At 39.2% G+C, this 15,844-nt stretch overlaps 1 long non-coding RNA gene across 1 annotated transcript in view; it reads left to right on the top strand.

The window, feature by feature from the left end:
* The window catches only part of LOC147583504 (uncharacterized), a 39,697-nt gene extending 32,213 nt beyond the window's left edge, over nucleotides 1–7,484 (top strand). The window contains exon 3 of the long non-coding RNA XR_015243150.1: nucleotides 7,349–7,484. This is a non-coding gene — a long non-coding RNA (uncharacterized LOC147583504). The remainder of the gene's footprint in view (nucleotides 1–7,348) is intronic.
* The last annotated feature ends 8,360 nt before the right edge of the window (nucleotides 7,485–15,844 follow it).

The following is a 15,844-nucleotide window of genomic DNA, read 5'->3' as shown; positions in this document are numbered from 1 at the left end:
GCAGAAGAATGAACCTGGACCACTTTCTTACACCATACACAAAAATAAACTCAAAATGGATGAAAGACCTAAATGTAAGACAGGAAGCCATCAAAATCTTTGAGGAGAAAACAGGCAAAAATCTCTTTGATCTTGGCTACAGCAACTTCTTACTCAACACGTCTCTGGAGGCAAGGGAAACAAAAGCAAAAATGAACTATTGGGACCTCATCAAAATAAAAAGCTTCTGCACAGGGAAGGAAACAATCAGCAAAACTAGAAGGCAACTAACAGATGGGACATATTTGCAACATATTTGCAAATGACATATCAGATAAAGGGTTAGTATCAAACTCTATAAAGAACTTATAAACTCAACACCCAAAAAACAAATAATCCAGTGAAGAAATGGGCAAAAGGCATGAATAGACACTTCTACAAAGAAGACATCCAGATGGCCAACTGACACATGAAAAAATGCTGAACACCACTCGTCATCAGGGAAATACAAATTAAAACCACAATGAGATACCCCTTACACCTGTCAGAATGGCTAACATTAACAACTCAGGCAACAACAGATGTTCATGTGGATGTGGAGAAAGAGGATCTCTTTTGTATTGCTGGTGGGAATACAAGCTGGTGCAGCCACTCTGGAAAACAGTATGGAGGCTCCTCAAAAAATTAGAACGAGGACTACCCTATGATCCAGCAAATGCACTACTAGGTATTTATCCAAGGGATATAGGTATGCTGTTTCAAAGAGGCACATATGCCCCAATGTTCACAGCAGCACTATCAACAATAGTCAAAGTATGGAAAGAGCCCAAGTGTCTATCAATGAATGGATAAAGAAGATGTGTGTGTGTGTATACACACACACACACACACACACACACACACACACACAATGGAGTATTACTCGGCAATCATAAAGAATGAAATCTTTCCATTTGCAACTACATAGATGGAACTAGAAGGGATTATGCTAAGTGAAATTAATCAGTCATACAAAGACAAATATCATATGACTTCACTCATATGAGGACTTTAAGACACAGAACAGATGAGCATAAGGGAAGGGAAGCAAAAATAACATAAAAACAGGGAGGGGGACAAAACGGAAGAGACTCAAATATGGAGAACAAACTGAGGGTTACTGGAGGGATTGTGGGAGGGGGGATGGGCTAAATGGGTAAGGGGCACTAAGGAATCTACTGCTGAAATCATTGTTGCACTCTATGCTAACTAATTTGGGTGTAAATTTTAAAAATAAAATTAAAAAAATTGTTGAATGAAATGAATGAAAATCACTGAAATTCTTTGGATCTCACTTTCCCTGTAATTTAAACCTGGAGTGGGTAATAGAATTCACTGCACATCGTTCTTGTAAGGAATAAATATGCACGAAGTTCCTAGATATACCAGGCCCTTAGCAGAAATTTTGTGCCAGAATACTCCCCAGCTCCTCTACAACCTGACTTCAGACTGACCACTAGTCTGTGAAACATGCGCATAGGTGTGGTTCCCAGGTTAAGCTCTAGCTCAGGCCCCACTACAGCTCCATGTAATGTACAATTAGTCCATACTCCCCTTCCCATTGAGGATCCAGACAAAATTACCTAAAAGTGCCCCTTATTCAAAGATACTTTCCCCTAGTACTTTTCATGGTATTTACCTTTAATTACCACTCAATAAATGTGTCTTGAATGACTTTTACTCACAACACCTATACACCCTCTTCCTTCGTCCTCAACATTTCAGAAGCTTTTCTTTTTGTGGATTTATGCCATGGCCAAAGATATTAATTCCTTTTTTAACATGGCTAAGGTATAATTCTAAATTTTGGGGTGAAAAAACTTAATGGCCAAATGGAACATTTAGATGTGCTCAATTCACCAAAAAACCTAACGGCTCTAAGAAAATTCTCCTAAGTCAGACCGCAGGGTGACCTCTAGAAAGTGACAGCATTTACCCTGATAGCTGCTGGCAGACCCACGTTAGCATCAGCATCTGGAGGGATGGCCAAAGACTTCCTTCTCACTTACCTGGAGTGTTCAGAGAGCTTTCACTTGACAATTTTAGCTGCAGGAGAATTCTGAGGAGAGGCACAACAATGACCAGAAACTGGAAAATCTCCCAGAGCAGTAAATAACCCTTTGGGGGTACAAACCTCTTTCTTTCTCATATTAGTGTCTTCATGTAGAAGAACTCAAGAGTCCAGCAGCATTGGCGCCAAGTAGCAATCAAGACTCTGGATTTGGGTCATTTTTGTGATTCTTATTCCTGCTTCTTTCCCTCCTTCTCTGACATACATGCCGAATAGGGAACTGGGATATATGCAGAATAGCACTCAAGCTGGAAATCTAGAGGAAAAAAAAAAAAAAAAAGACAGAGACAGAGACAGAGAACGTCTGAAAATCTCCACCCACTCCCCCAACCCGAAACACCTTCACAAAATTCAAGGTCCTTTTTGTTTTAATTAACTATTTCTTCTGCTTCAGAATCACCCTCAGGAGGAATTTAAAAACCTCAAACTTCAGAATGTGCAGATTCCCCTCAAACCCCTTATGTCATTTTTCATTTGGTACCAAACATGATCATACTCTAAAATGTTCAGCAGGAATTTTTTACAGTAAAAAAAAAAAACAAAAAAAAAAAAAACCTGAAAAGGGCAGCTACGGCACACACATACCCAGCTTTTGTCTCTTTAAAAGCATTGGAAATCAAACCAATTGACAACAGGGACTACTAGTAACTTAACTACTCCCTGGGAACAGGTTGAGGGTCTTTGGAAATTGCATTAACTCTTTCAGGTGAGGCTTGGACACTGATTTTCATGCTGCTGTATTAGCTTGATCGGATCTCCGGACTTGTGGGTAGCGCTGAGATCTCAAAAGGTCACAAGGATATTTAAGATTTCTGTTTGTGTTTGTCTCAGTGACATTCGAGATGCAGCCCATTATTTTTCTTCTAAAATTATTTTTTTACGGTAAGAGAAACTCTCTTTCTTCAAGGAGCTGAAAGGAAAGGTTTTTGCCTTGGGATTGGAGGTCAGTTTTAGATAATGAAGTGAGAACACAGGAAGAATATTTTGAAGTTATATGAGGTATATAGCCAGGTCCTATCTTATGACAAGGTCAAGTTGTCAAGTCAGCAGAAGTCAAGTCAAAACTACTCTTAGAGAATACTTGGGAAGATGCCACACTGGAGTGTGGCATACACACATATATGTGTGTATATATATATGTGTGTGTATATATACATACATATATATATGTATATATATGTGTGTGTGTGTGTGTGGAGAGAGAGAGAGAGAGAGAGAGAGAGAGAGAGAGACAGAAATGACTGCCATGAATGAAGTAATTTACTCAGTTTCCTAGAAATTATAAGCATAGCAAACCATGCAGGACCACATAGGATGGAACCAGGGTCATTCACAAGGTAAAGTGACAAGGGGAAAATGTGGTCAAGAGGGTTTATGGTGGTTTATTTTAGAAGGAATGGGTGAGGCAGGGTAAGCAGGTTTAGTATTGGTTAGTTTGAATAATCTCAGTGGGCTCTGGGGCTTAAGGGTTGTCCCTAGTTGCCTATACCTGGTCCTGGGGGTGATTAAGCAGGTAGACAAAATGGGCCAGAGTGAGAGCCCAATAAAGAAGGTGGTTGGGAGTATGGACTCTGGATTTGTTGATTTTTATATCAAAGGTGTGCTCCTTTGCTATCTCTAGACATTAGCTAACCCTGGGAGGTTCTGTGCCTCCAGGGTCAGCAAGTCCCCAAGATGTCATAGCATGAAAAATGCAAAATAAAAGAACATTATATGTACACACACATGCATGTGTGCATACACATATGTACTCTTGTGCTGTTTTGATACCCATCAAACAACTTTCAAATTTTCCTTTCAGTGCATTTGTTATTTTGGTCTTCCCATAATGTAACACCTCTAATGCAAGCTGTATTTGAAGGTTCATCAAAGATCTCTGACCTTCCCTGACAAGGGGTGAGCTTTTGACCCAAGCTATAGCCAACTTTCTCAGTCATAAAGTTGAACTTTGGATGGAGTGAGTAAAGACAAGAAAACCACTGGTACACATTCAAGAAAACTGTACCCCAACACACCAACACGTTAGCAGGCAAGTAATTTCCAGAGCTACTTTAGTTTTTGTCCTCTCTGAAACCCCGTTCTTCATTATTTCCTTAAACTGAGCTTCCCTATATGTTTTCATTAAATTCACTTTTAATATAAGCTGGTCAGAGTGGATTGCTGTTGCTTACAGACAAAGAAACTGCAATGAAGCTGTCCACCTGTAAGTAGAGAAAGTGCTGGTGGTTTGGACTCTTTAGTACTTCTTTTCAATTTATAGTGATTCAACAAAGTTTTCCTCCAACAATGATTGTGCTTTCTATATCATAGGAAGCATGAAATAATCATGCAGGGGGTTCAGTTTTCTGTGACAGTTATATTTTCTACTATGTGCTAATGAATCGGCATCCTGTTTTCCACCTCAGCCTTCTGCATCACAGTTAGCATGATGTCTGACGTTTCTCATGATAGGTGGTCACTGACAAGGGCTAGACCCTGAAACCTCAAAATGGAAGGCCAGTGCCAGTCACCTACTTTTAGACATCATTGCTCACTGAACACCAATGCCAGCTACAAGCTCTTATCATCCTCTACTGATTTTTAGAGGTCTCAATGACACTTCAGGGACTGAGGTGGAAAGGTTAACACAAAATTACTTTCTGGAGTTTGTGGTCATAGCAACGGGAAGAGAGCTGCATCAGTGGCTTCTCTGGCAGCTGCCAGGACAATCTGCTTACTGTCTCTTGACAGAGCAGTTTAAGCCTCCTTAACTAGCCTCATCTTGCCTGCCAGCCAATGTGGATTTTTTCTCATTGGTGACTAGGTATCTTCACTCTCTATTCACACAAGGGCCACATTGTCTGGTCAGTCAATGGCTGGATTGGGTCTTGGGGCAGAGGGGTTTTGACAGCTTGAGTACACCCCAAAATAACATCAAAGCAACTAAGGGCATTGAATGATACACTCAGTTGTGTTGTCCTCTGCTCTTTTATTACTCCTTGAAAAAGGGAGTATCTTCTCACGCAAAAGGTCATTCAAGATAGGGGGATCATGCCTCTTGGAAACGTAACAGGAGATTGTAAATTCAAGCTTAAGGATGGTCTTTCCCAAAACACAGTACTGTTGAAAAATGAGTGCAAATATAGTGGAAATGGGTATCATCAGAAGGCCTCTGGTCGCGGGAAAGGGGAGCATAATATGGTAGATTGTGCCCTTAATCCCCAAAATAGTACATACCATTCCTCCCCCCAAAAAACTATTATCAAACAACATATCAAAGAAATGAGAACATGAATCATGAAATCCCATATTTCAGGAAAGGTAAGCAAGGGCTCTCAGGCTATGGCAATATACCAGTAGCATTAGTTGATGCTGACTGTGTGGCACTGGCTTGTTGCCTGGAAAACAGAGTTTGGGGTATTTTTTATGGCAATCAAGACAGTTTCATTAAAAGATAATTAGTAAGAGACAACACTGGGAAAGGCTTTCATCTGATTCATCAAGCTCATAAACAAGATAGTCCCAGCATGCCACAGTTCCATGAAATGAAAAGACATTTGTTATCCTGAATTACGATCAGTGCCTGTTCAACATAAGCCTCTGTGGCCTGGAGAGTCCAGAATGCTTGGTTGTTCTTTGCCAATGTCCATTTGGTTTAACATTTTGTTCTCTTTCCTTCACGTAGGAAAGGCAAGGACGTCCCCTGGCTAAACTTGAGCAGCCAAAACTTTTAATCTACTAGTTACAAAGGGCTCAATATATTTCAGGGACTGCTGAGCACTTTGCATGCTTTACTTCATTTAACCTTCCACCACTCCCAATAGCATCCCATTTTCCAGGTGAGGAAACGGTGACCTTGCAATCTCCCTGCTGAAAACACCAATGGCCACCCCGTATGTTTAAAACAAAAACTTCAACTTATGGTAGCTGGCAAGGTCCTGCATAATCTGGCCCCTGCCTACCCTTTTGACATTATTTCAGGATAGGCTTTTGCTCATGCATTCCTTTTATTCTATTTCTTGAACTGAGTATATATCCCTGCTCCGCAGCCTTTTCTCTGGCTGTTTCTTTAGCCTGCAATGCTCTTTGGCCAGATCTTCATAACTGGCAGCTTCCTATTATTCACATCTCAGGACTAATGTCACTCATATGGAGAGTCCTTTCCTGACCACCTTTCTAAATGACTTCTCCCCATCTATTCTTTTCTTTTATCTTTTTCTCAATAGCATGTATCACCATATGAAATAATCTGTTCAATAATTTATTTTTATATCACATTTGCCCAATTTTAACATATTCTCCAAGTCAGATACCTCAGTGTTGTTTATCACCCTCTACTCACTCACTTGGGGTATTTAGTTTAGGCGTATGATAAATATTACTGATTAAATATAGGTGTGAATGAATGAGTAAACTTCAGGGTTTATAGGTGACTTACCAAAGGTCATATAACTCTTAAGTGACACAGGACTTCCTAATTCCAGAACTCAAATCCAGGTCCTCCTAATTCCAGAACTCAAATTCTTAATCACTGTCCTTCCTTGTTTCTCTGTGGAGCTTTAAACTGACAACTTTCATTCATCATTTGAATATGTGCTCAGAGAAATTGGGCTGCAATGAATTAGGGGATGGAGATCATAACTAAATATGTGAAAAAATGCAAGGCTGATATTCAACTGGTACACCATAGCATTACTATATTGGTGTTAAAAGTATTAAAATGCTTTCCATAGTGATTGGCGTGTGGCCATTGCTACAATATCCCCAAGTGACCCTCTCAGTCTCTCCCTTGAGACCTCCTCAAGATTTGGAACACCCTCCTGCAGGATCTGTACTTGATATAGTACCTAAAAGATTTATACCTGACATGGCAGCAGGCTTCCAGGACCACTTTCATCCATTCTGATTAATCATACCCACTGATCACCACTGTTGGAAAAATACTGAAGACAGTCATTGTAAAAGCCAAGTTCTTAACTTGGTCTACCTTTTCTCGAGATAATAAGCCTAAACCACATTAGCTCAGCTGCAGAAGAATAAGCAAGAATGTTCTTTTCCCTTTTATCTCATCAAATTCACATTATAAATTTAATAATTTTAAATAAATTACATTGAAATTTAATAAAAAAAAAAGAAAAGGTAGGCAATAGTGAAGGGTATCATGAACTAGTAATTGAACTGGCAAACCTAAAGTGTCCTGAATAAGATTTAGGGTCCTATAAGGGACCATGATAATCATTTTACCTGCAACTTTAGCTTTTAATTCTCTTTTTGTCCCAGGCCTCCCATTTATATTGAATGCCGAAGAGTAACCGGATGGATAAACTAATGGGAAACTATCTGCTGGATACAGTAATGGCCAACATTTACTGGATATTTACCATGTCGGGAATTGGGAATAATGTTCAATCTTTTATGTCTGTCTCATTCATTTATTCAAATTCCAAGCTACCAGATGTAATCCTCACAATACAATTCTATAAGGTAAACAGTAACATCCTTCTGTTACAGGCAAGAAAACTGAGCCTTGCAGACATTTGTAACTTAAGTTGTCTTAAGTTAGCTAATTGTCTTAAGTTGTGTAATTACTACCAAGTGTTGGAGTCCAAATTTGAACCACGGTCTCAGTGATTGCAGAGTCTCTCTGCAGAACTCTCTTTATAAAAGGCAAACTTGACGGGTTTTCCAAGTTTCTAGTTAACATCTCTGCCAAGAGAACAAAGTGAAAGTAGTTTGTCTGGAAGTTCCTGTTATTTTTTTTTTTTTAATTTTTTTTTTTTAACATTTATTTATTTTTTTGGGACAGAGAGAGACACAGCATGAACGGGGGAGGGGCAGAGAGAGAGGGAGACACAGAATCAGAAACAGGCTCCAGGCTCTGAGCCATCAGCCCAGAGCCCGACGCGGGGCTCGAACTCACGGACCGCGAGATCGTGACCTGGCTGAGGTCGGACGCTTAACCGACTGCACCACCCAGGCGCCCCTGGAAGTTCCTGTTAACACGAAATGATTAACTCTTACATTTAAGCAAAGAATGCAGCAAGGGTTACCTGTTTTTGCTTTAACTTTTCCATATGTTTCTGTTCCACTGGCATATGGTAAGGTTGAGTTTCAGACAGTTCCCACTGAAAAATAATTAAGCCTCAGGACGAAACTAAATCCTAACACAGGCCTGCAAGTCCATTTCACTAAGATGCTGTTCCTGGTGCATTTTTCAGTCTAACAGATAAAAGACTGTATTAATGGCTTCTGGGGCTCTGAGATAATCCCTTTGCCTTCTCTGACTTACGACTACCATTAAGAGACTTACTGCAGCAGTGGTGTGGGCAGAGAAATCCCGCCCAATAAAGAACACAAAATGAAGTCATAGGAGGGTCTGTAGTGAGAAAAAAAAAAAAAAAAAGCTTGTAAAGTATTGATTAACTAATTAGTCAATGTTTATAAAGAGCCTTAACAATTAGTCTCACTATATATATCTTAAGGATCTTTTTATTGATAGCTGGGCAGTATAGAAAGGTTCTTTTTTTGGTAGTGGAGGAGAGTGTAAAGAGAATGGAAATAGGTACTGAATGGCAAAAGCCTAATGATAAAAGCACAGTTTTACCTCATTATCCCTCCATCTTTCTATATTTAAAACACCTAATATATTCAATCTGTCAAGTAAAACAATCAAACTACATGAGTTCACAATTATGTGGACACTAATCATTGGGGCTGAAAATAACCCAGGTCTTCAATCATCTCTCATAGATTGAATTGGGTTTTATGCTTTTCACACACATTGGCAATTTATGAGAATATATGTAGGTTAGTGGGAATGAAATACGACTCCACATCTTTGCTTTCAATCCAGTCCTTTTGCCTTTCCACTTTTTTTCTTTATGTCCTAGTTTCTTGACTTGTTATCATTTTAGAAGTCTGCGTGGATGCCAAATAAATCATGGCTGTTGCCTTAACCATAACTTCATATACACACATAATAATTATAAGGCAAAGCAAACTGGTAAGTCAGTAAGTGCTGTAAGAGAGGCACTCACACACACACAAAGGCAACTGTAGGAAAAAAGATGGAAATGGCATGGAAAAGCAGGAAAGTACTGATTACTGAACACCTAGTACATTCTAGACCCTGTGTTAGGCCTTTAATCTATGCAATTTTATTTAACCTTTGCCATAACTACATGAGATACACAATCCTTTATACTATTTTATAGCTACTCTGAGTCTTTGAGTGGTTAACTGGCTTGCTGAAAAGCCCATGTCTTGTGAGGGACAATGCTAATGGACACTGCTAGGTTAAGAACTCACATCTTTGGCCCTAAAGTGTATCTTTCCATTCCATAAGAAGCCACTCAGAAACAGCTCTGTCAGTCTCATGGTTCTGAGAAGACCTCAGGAAGAAGACAAAAAGTGTGCAAGTCCTTGAAAGGCGGATTGAACTTCTATAGGCAGGGGGAGTGCTTGTTTCAAGATAAAGAATTTGTACAGAGGACAAGAGTATCGGGGCACGTGGTAAAGGCTGAAAGGCAAGGACCTGTGTCAGATCTTGAAAGACCTCAAATGATCATTTCTGAAACAGAGTGACATGTTGTAAGTGACCTCAAAGAAAATAAACCTTATGCACTAGTGGCAGTGTTGAAAAGGATCTGTCAGAGGGAGAAGTCTGCTACCGAGGGATTTAACATGAGAGCCATTATGGGTGAAACTGCATCCCTTTAAAATTCCTTTGTTTAAGTCTTTAGAACATGATCCTATTTGGAGATAGGGCCTTTACAGAGGTAATTAAGTCAAAATCTGGTATTATGTGTGCACCCTAACCCCATATAACTGATGTCCCTATGAGAAGGGAAAACAGAACACACACACGTACAAGCGAAGATTCCATGAAAACACAGGGAGAAGAGGACCATCTTGAAGCCAAGGAGAGAGCCCTAGAACAAATCCTCCCTCATAGCCTTCAGAAAGAATCAGTCCTGCTGACACCTTCATCTTGGACTTCTAGCCCTCAGACTGTGAGAAAATAAATTTCTGTGGTTTAAAAGATCTGTCTGAAAGACTTTATTATGGAGGCCCTGGCAAACTTACACAAGGAGTAATGCCTAATTCTTCATAGGTCTCAATGTAAGCAAGTCAGTACCTTTCCACTTTAGCCCACATAACATCAGTGCCTTTCTGCTCTGTCCTCGCTACCTGGTCTCACCGTTCACTCTTGGTACTTTAAAACTCTCTCCTACAACACTCATATCAAAACCTCATTATATCAAGAGTGGAATGAATCTAGGCACCTTACTGGGTCTCTTCATTCTTGGATGTACAATTAATCACTTCCCTTTTTGCACTTCCTTTCTTCCTTATTTCCTCCTTCCTCTCATTTCAACCTCAACACCCCTGCTTTAACCCGCTTATCCCCAAATTAAGAAGATAAATCTAGGACAGTCAACTCCATGAAATACACAAAGATGACTCACACATTGCACAGGGGCTCATGAGTTGAATAGTTAAAACATATTTTTGGCAAATCCTGAATCACAGAGATTCCTTTTTGTCCTCAATATCCCAGATGACAGTGTTCCTATTACAATGTAACTGTACACCTGCGGGACTGTGCAATTAAAATATATGAACCATAACTTTGTGTCTTTTCAAAGGTACTGAGCTCAGTGAAGATCTCAGCACTACAAACCGGGGTCAGCTTCACATATTTCAACAATGAAGCGAGTTTTTCAGTAATTCGTGTCAAAGAAATTAAATTCACCTTGTTTTATTTTTATATTGCTGTATTTAAAATGAACTGTTTGTGGGGTGCCTGGCTGACTCAGTCAGTTGAGCATATCACCCTTGATTTCGGTTCAGGTCATAATCCCAGGGTCGTGGGATTGAGCCTTGTGTCAGTCTCTGTGCTAACAGCACGGGATTCTCTCTCCCCCTTTCTTTCTCTGTCCCTCCCCACTTGTGCTCTCTTTCTCAAAATAAGTAAATAAACATTAAAAAATAATAAGATTAATGAAATGTTTCTTTCCTCTCTTCCTCTACTGTACTGGAAGTTGCAAAAGTGTAGGTATATTGTCAGTGTTCACTGTGGTATTCCCAAAAACTAAAGCAGTTCTCTGAGGATAGTAATCATTCCATAACATATCTGTTCAATGAATACAAAGACTCCTTATGACTTCAAATAATGGGAAGCTGATGACACTGCTTCATCTAAATAGATTAATTGGCTGGAGTTTGGCTAACAGGGATGTATCTGTAAGTGCTCATAATTCGTGGAGACTGGAACCATGTTAATCTTTGGAGGTGCAGAGAAAAGCTAGTGCTTTGAAAAGTGAAAATATGTAGAAATGCTAGGATGGAGTCTCAAGTAGGATCAAATTTTACTCGGTAAAAGATCAATCAACTTTATTGCTTTCTATCTTGTTAAAAAACAAGACAACAGGTCCAAAATGAAGTCATTTATGTTAACCCCACATCACCAAACCAAAACCTAATTATAATTTTGGCTTTCCCAGACATGGCACCTTAAACCAGTGAGTCAGGAATCTCCTGATCATTGGTTGTTAGGTAATACGCCTAATAGACACCTGCCATCCCCTACAGGCAAGTCATGTCGCGATAACCAACCTGTTTTTATTTTCCTTATTTCCCCTCCTTTCTGCCTATAAAAACCTTTCATTTTATACAGCCCCTCAGAAGTCTTTCCTGTCTCCTAGATTGAATGCAGCCTGATTCAGGAATCACTGAATAAAGCCAATAAGATTGTTAACATTTACTTAGTCAAATTTCGTTTTTTTAACTTTCTGATTAAAAAAGCGATAGACTCTCCTCCTAGAAATCCAGGGTGGGTGAAGATAGTGGGTACTCACACATTAATGCTTTTGTTCCCATTATATTGGGACTTAATTTTACAGAATCACTGAGTTGATAGGCATTTAACACGTTTCTTACAAAAGCAATGGGAATAGTCAAAACACATCAATGTCTTGGGAACATTCACGAGGTAGGAAATTCTTAAATGCACCTACAGAGACAGGCAGGTGGTGTAACGAAGCTGTCAAAGACAGGGCCAGCCCGATACTAGCTTAAGGCGCACTGACGACCAACTGGCCCCAGCTGGTAAAATAGCCATATATTGAATTATAACCACAAACTTGCCAGAGTTGATTGGGGCAAAGGTGAGAACAGAGCCAAAGGCAGCCTCCTTTTAGGTTTGCTTGTGACAAGGCATGAGGAGGACATGAACCAATGTGTTTCCCTCTTCCAAGTGCCTAATCTCAAAAATACCAAGAGAATGAGGCAGATCACAGAGAGATCAAGGCTAACAGATCTTGGCTGAGAAATCATAAAGGTCTGAGCTGAAAGTATCTAGGATCAGATGTGATCAGAATACAAAAACTGTGAGACGGAGAAAAGATATTTGTAGTCTAATAAGTCAAAACTGGCCTTTCTTGAGACTTTGTGCTACCATGTCTATGTATTTTTACTCTCTAAGGCTCTGGTACTTATTCACACCCCTAGCTAGTATAAAATGGATTGCTAGCAGAGAATACTGAGCTCTCTGCGTTCCTATTACCTTTCAACTCCAGGTCCTAAGTCTAGCCGCACAATTAACCTCATCATCCCTAGAGAAACGTGAATGAGTCTTTCCCAGCAATCAAAAAGTATTAGGAAGAACAGAGTGTGAGGTCCAAGTGGTTTCTTTCCCTAACAGACATAGAAGTACATCTGAACAGTCACTATAAGATAACAGATCTATTGTCGAATCATTTGCTTTTCTTTATTCCTACTTTGGATAAGGACCTCCTTCATGTCCTCTTCTGTGCTACAACTGTACTTTTTTCATATTCAGGACATAATTTTTACTCATGCTTTTGGCCTGGTAGGTTGTTTATTTCTTTCCTGTCTTAGGCAGACAGGACACACACCCCAGACACAAAAAGCCCTGACTGAACATAATGATTTATAGCCAGATGAAGGAATGCTACAGGGACGCCAAAATAAATAATACCAGGAGAACTCATTTGACTGTTTTGGAAATTTCAATGTTGTATTTGTTCTCGGTAGTTTCTTTGTTTGGGTAAATAAGGTATTTTCTATCTTCTTCCCAGTCTTCACAGTAAACGGCACTATGAATGCAATGTGTGGGTCAGGGATGGAATAAATAGATGAGAGAAAGAGTAAAAATCGCCTTTGCTCTTATATCTGCTCCTATTTTGTTTATGATTGTTGAATTGCTTGTGAATTATTCTATGGATGTTTTTCTCAAGGCAAAAGTAAAGAAAATTGAACGGGTCCTTCTTAAAGGGGAGGGACTAATAATCTCTTCTTTTTAATTCAGATACAGCAATAATAGTTGCATTCTAATATAAAAGACAGGAAGTGAGGAGGGAGTGTTACTATTTCATGGAAAATATTATTGATCCTGTTGCTTACTGAGGCTTTACTATTGTTTATAAAGTTGGGGATTTAAAATAAAAAAAAAAAAAAAACCTTTTACTTGTGCAATTCCTAGGGAAAGAAAACCAAACAACTTACATTAGACTCCTATTTGAGAGTGGAAATCTAAACGAGTATCTGGGCACTCTCTACAGTTAGATCATTGATTTTGTGTGCTCAGAGGCAAAGCTAAATTATAGCATCTTAAAATTATCCCATCTGTGAAAAACTTAAAATATGAGACTTCATAGACAACGCCACAGTCACATTAGTCACACAGGTAGTCCTGTGCCAGTCTGATTCTACACATGCGGGAACTGTGCATTTAATTGATGCCGGCACCCAAACCGACCCTGTTGCCAAGTACTGGCTATTTCCATGGGTTGCAATGTCATCTTCGTTGATTTTGTTATGCATTTTGGAGTAAGCAGGAGAAAAAAATATTTTTGAGTTTTATCTTGTTTGGATTTTGTTTTTGTTTCTAAGGGCAGGAGCTTCTGGAGAAAACAGAAATAGTGATAAGAACAATACTGTAAACTAGTTGGCTCTGGTCCCTTTTACCCTTCCTAATGGATGTATTTTCAGTCCTGGTGGATTATGGTCAGAAGCCCCAAAAGGCAGTTTCTCAAAGTCTTTGTGTGATTCTAGGTACCAGAGGGGTTACTTCCGGATCCAACTCAAGGTCAGCAGAGAGTTAGGAAGAAGGGCATTCACCTATTTTCTTGCTGTTTCCTGACAGCAACCCCCGTGAGCATTATGGAAAAGAAGAGTAGCCTCCGTGCCCACTGTTCCCAGCAGAGTGACCACGAAGCAGTGTGTTCATCGCACCAATACCAGTGGCCCCTCAAATACCTGGGGCCAGCCAGCTTGCACGGGGTGGAAGAGCATTAATGGATTTCCTGCATATGATAGTCCAAATAAGGTCTGAATAAGGTCTTTGGGAAGACGGAAGCCTTCCAGTCAAAAGAGGAGGGTCTGAAATCTGGTGACTTTCAGGATGGAAACCGATGTGAGCATAATTAATTGTACTTAATACTTGTTAATGACTATAGGCTACTTAAGTTTATGTGAAATCCTTGACTTGGAAACAACAACCACACAAAAACTTCAACTGGCCTTAGGGAAAACTGTGTGTTAGAGAAGATTGTTTGCAGATCATCCCCCACCCATTTCTACTTTGGAGTCCTTTTCTCTTCTTTCAGTAGTTCACCACTCTTGAGTTCCCAGTCATCTTAGTGAGTAAATACCCAGACTCCTTACTCTGCCAATCCACCTATTTTGCTGCATGTTTTTCTCGAACTTTCTAACTCCTTATTTCTCTCTCCCTCAAATCTTGCAGTCCCAGGTAAATGGAACAGCAGCCAGAGTCCAGACCCAAATACATATGGTAAATTGGTATTAGTATTTGATAAAACAGGTGCAGCATGTCGGTGAGGAAAAATGGAAATCTTTCTTGGAAATAATAGTGGTATTTCTCATTTATTTCCTATAACAAAATAAAACCCAGGAAAATAAAGAATTAGACATAAAAACATAAACATGTTTGAGAATAAAACATGGAGGAATGTTTAATACAAAAAGATTGGTTGTATTCAACTTCAAGTAATAATATTCTATGTGGGAAAGTTACGAATGAAGTCAAAGGCAGTATTTAATAAGCAAAATTTGCAATAGAAATTATGAAACAATGGTTCAGTTTTTCTTCATATCAAAAAGAAATAGGGTAACAACCCAATGAAACTCTGCAAGAGACATGTAGAGATAAGTCACAAACAAGGTAAAAGTAGTATTTTAAATATTAAAAAGCTCAGCTTCACTCACAAGAAACATGAATTGAAATTATTGTGACCTTCACCTATTAAATTGGCAAAGATATGCTAGCTAAGTAACATTCTCTGTTGTGAGTTTTGTGGACCAAGAGATGGACGGTCTACTGAGCTCTGGTGGCAGCATAAATGGGTACAACCTGTACTGAGGACAATTTAGGGATATCTTTTAAGATCACAAATGTTTATATCCTTTGACCAAACAATTTCACTCCAAAGAATTTTCTTTTCTAGCTAGTCTCAGTTGTGTTAAAACATGACTATAAAAGTAAATTCTTAGCTGAAGTCTTAATAGCAAGAGATTAGGAATAACCTATCAATCTGTCAATATGGATCTCATTAAATAAATTATGGTGCAGGCATATAAAAGATTATAACAACAGCATTAGAAGATCCACTTATGCATATATGATGTGGAGAAATGTCCAATATATATTATGAGGTTAAAAGAAAGCAAGCTACAGAATAGCACACACAGTGAGCCGTCATTTGTGAAAATTCCTATGTACGCATATGCCTA

The sequence above is a fragment of the Puma concolor genome, chromosome A2 (assembly GCF_028749965.1).
Source record: "Puma concolor isolate L17-30 chromosome A2, mPumCon1.1.hap2, whole genome shotgun sequence".
Classification (NCBI taxonomy): Eukaryota; Metazoa; Chordata; class Mammalia; order Carnivora; family Felidae; genus Puma; species Puma concolor.
Note: the sequence above shows the minus strand (reverse complement) of the source record. Positions and strands in the feature narration are given on the sequence as shown.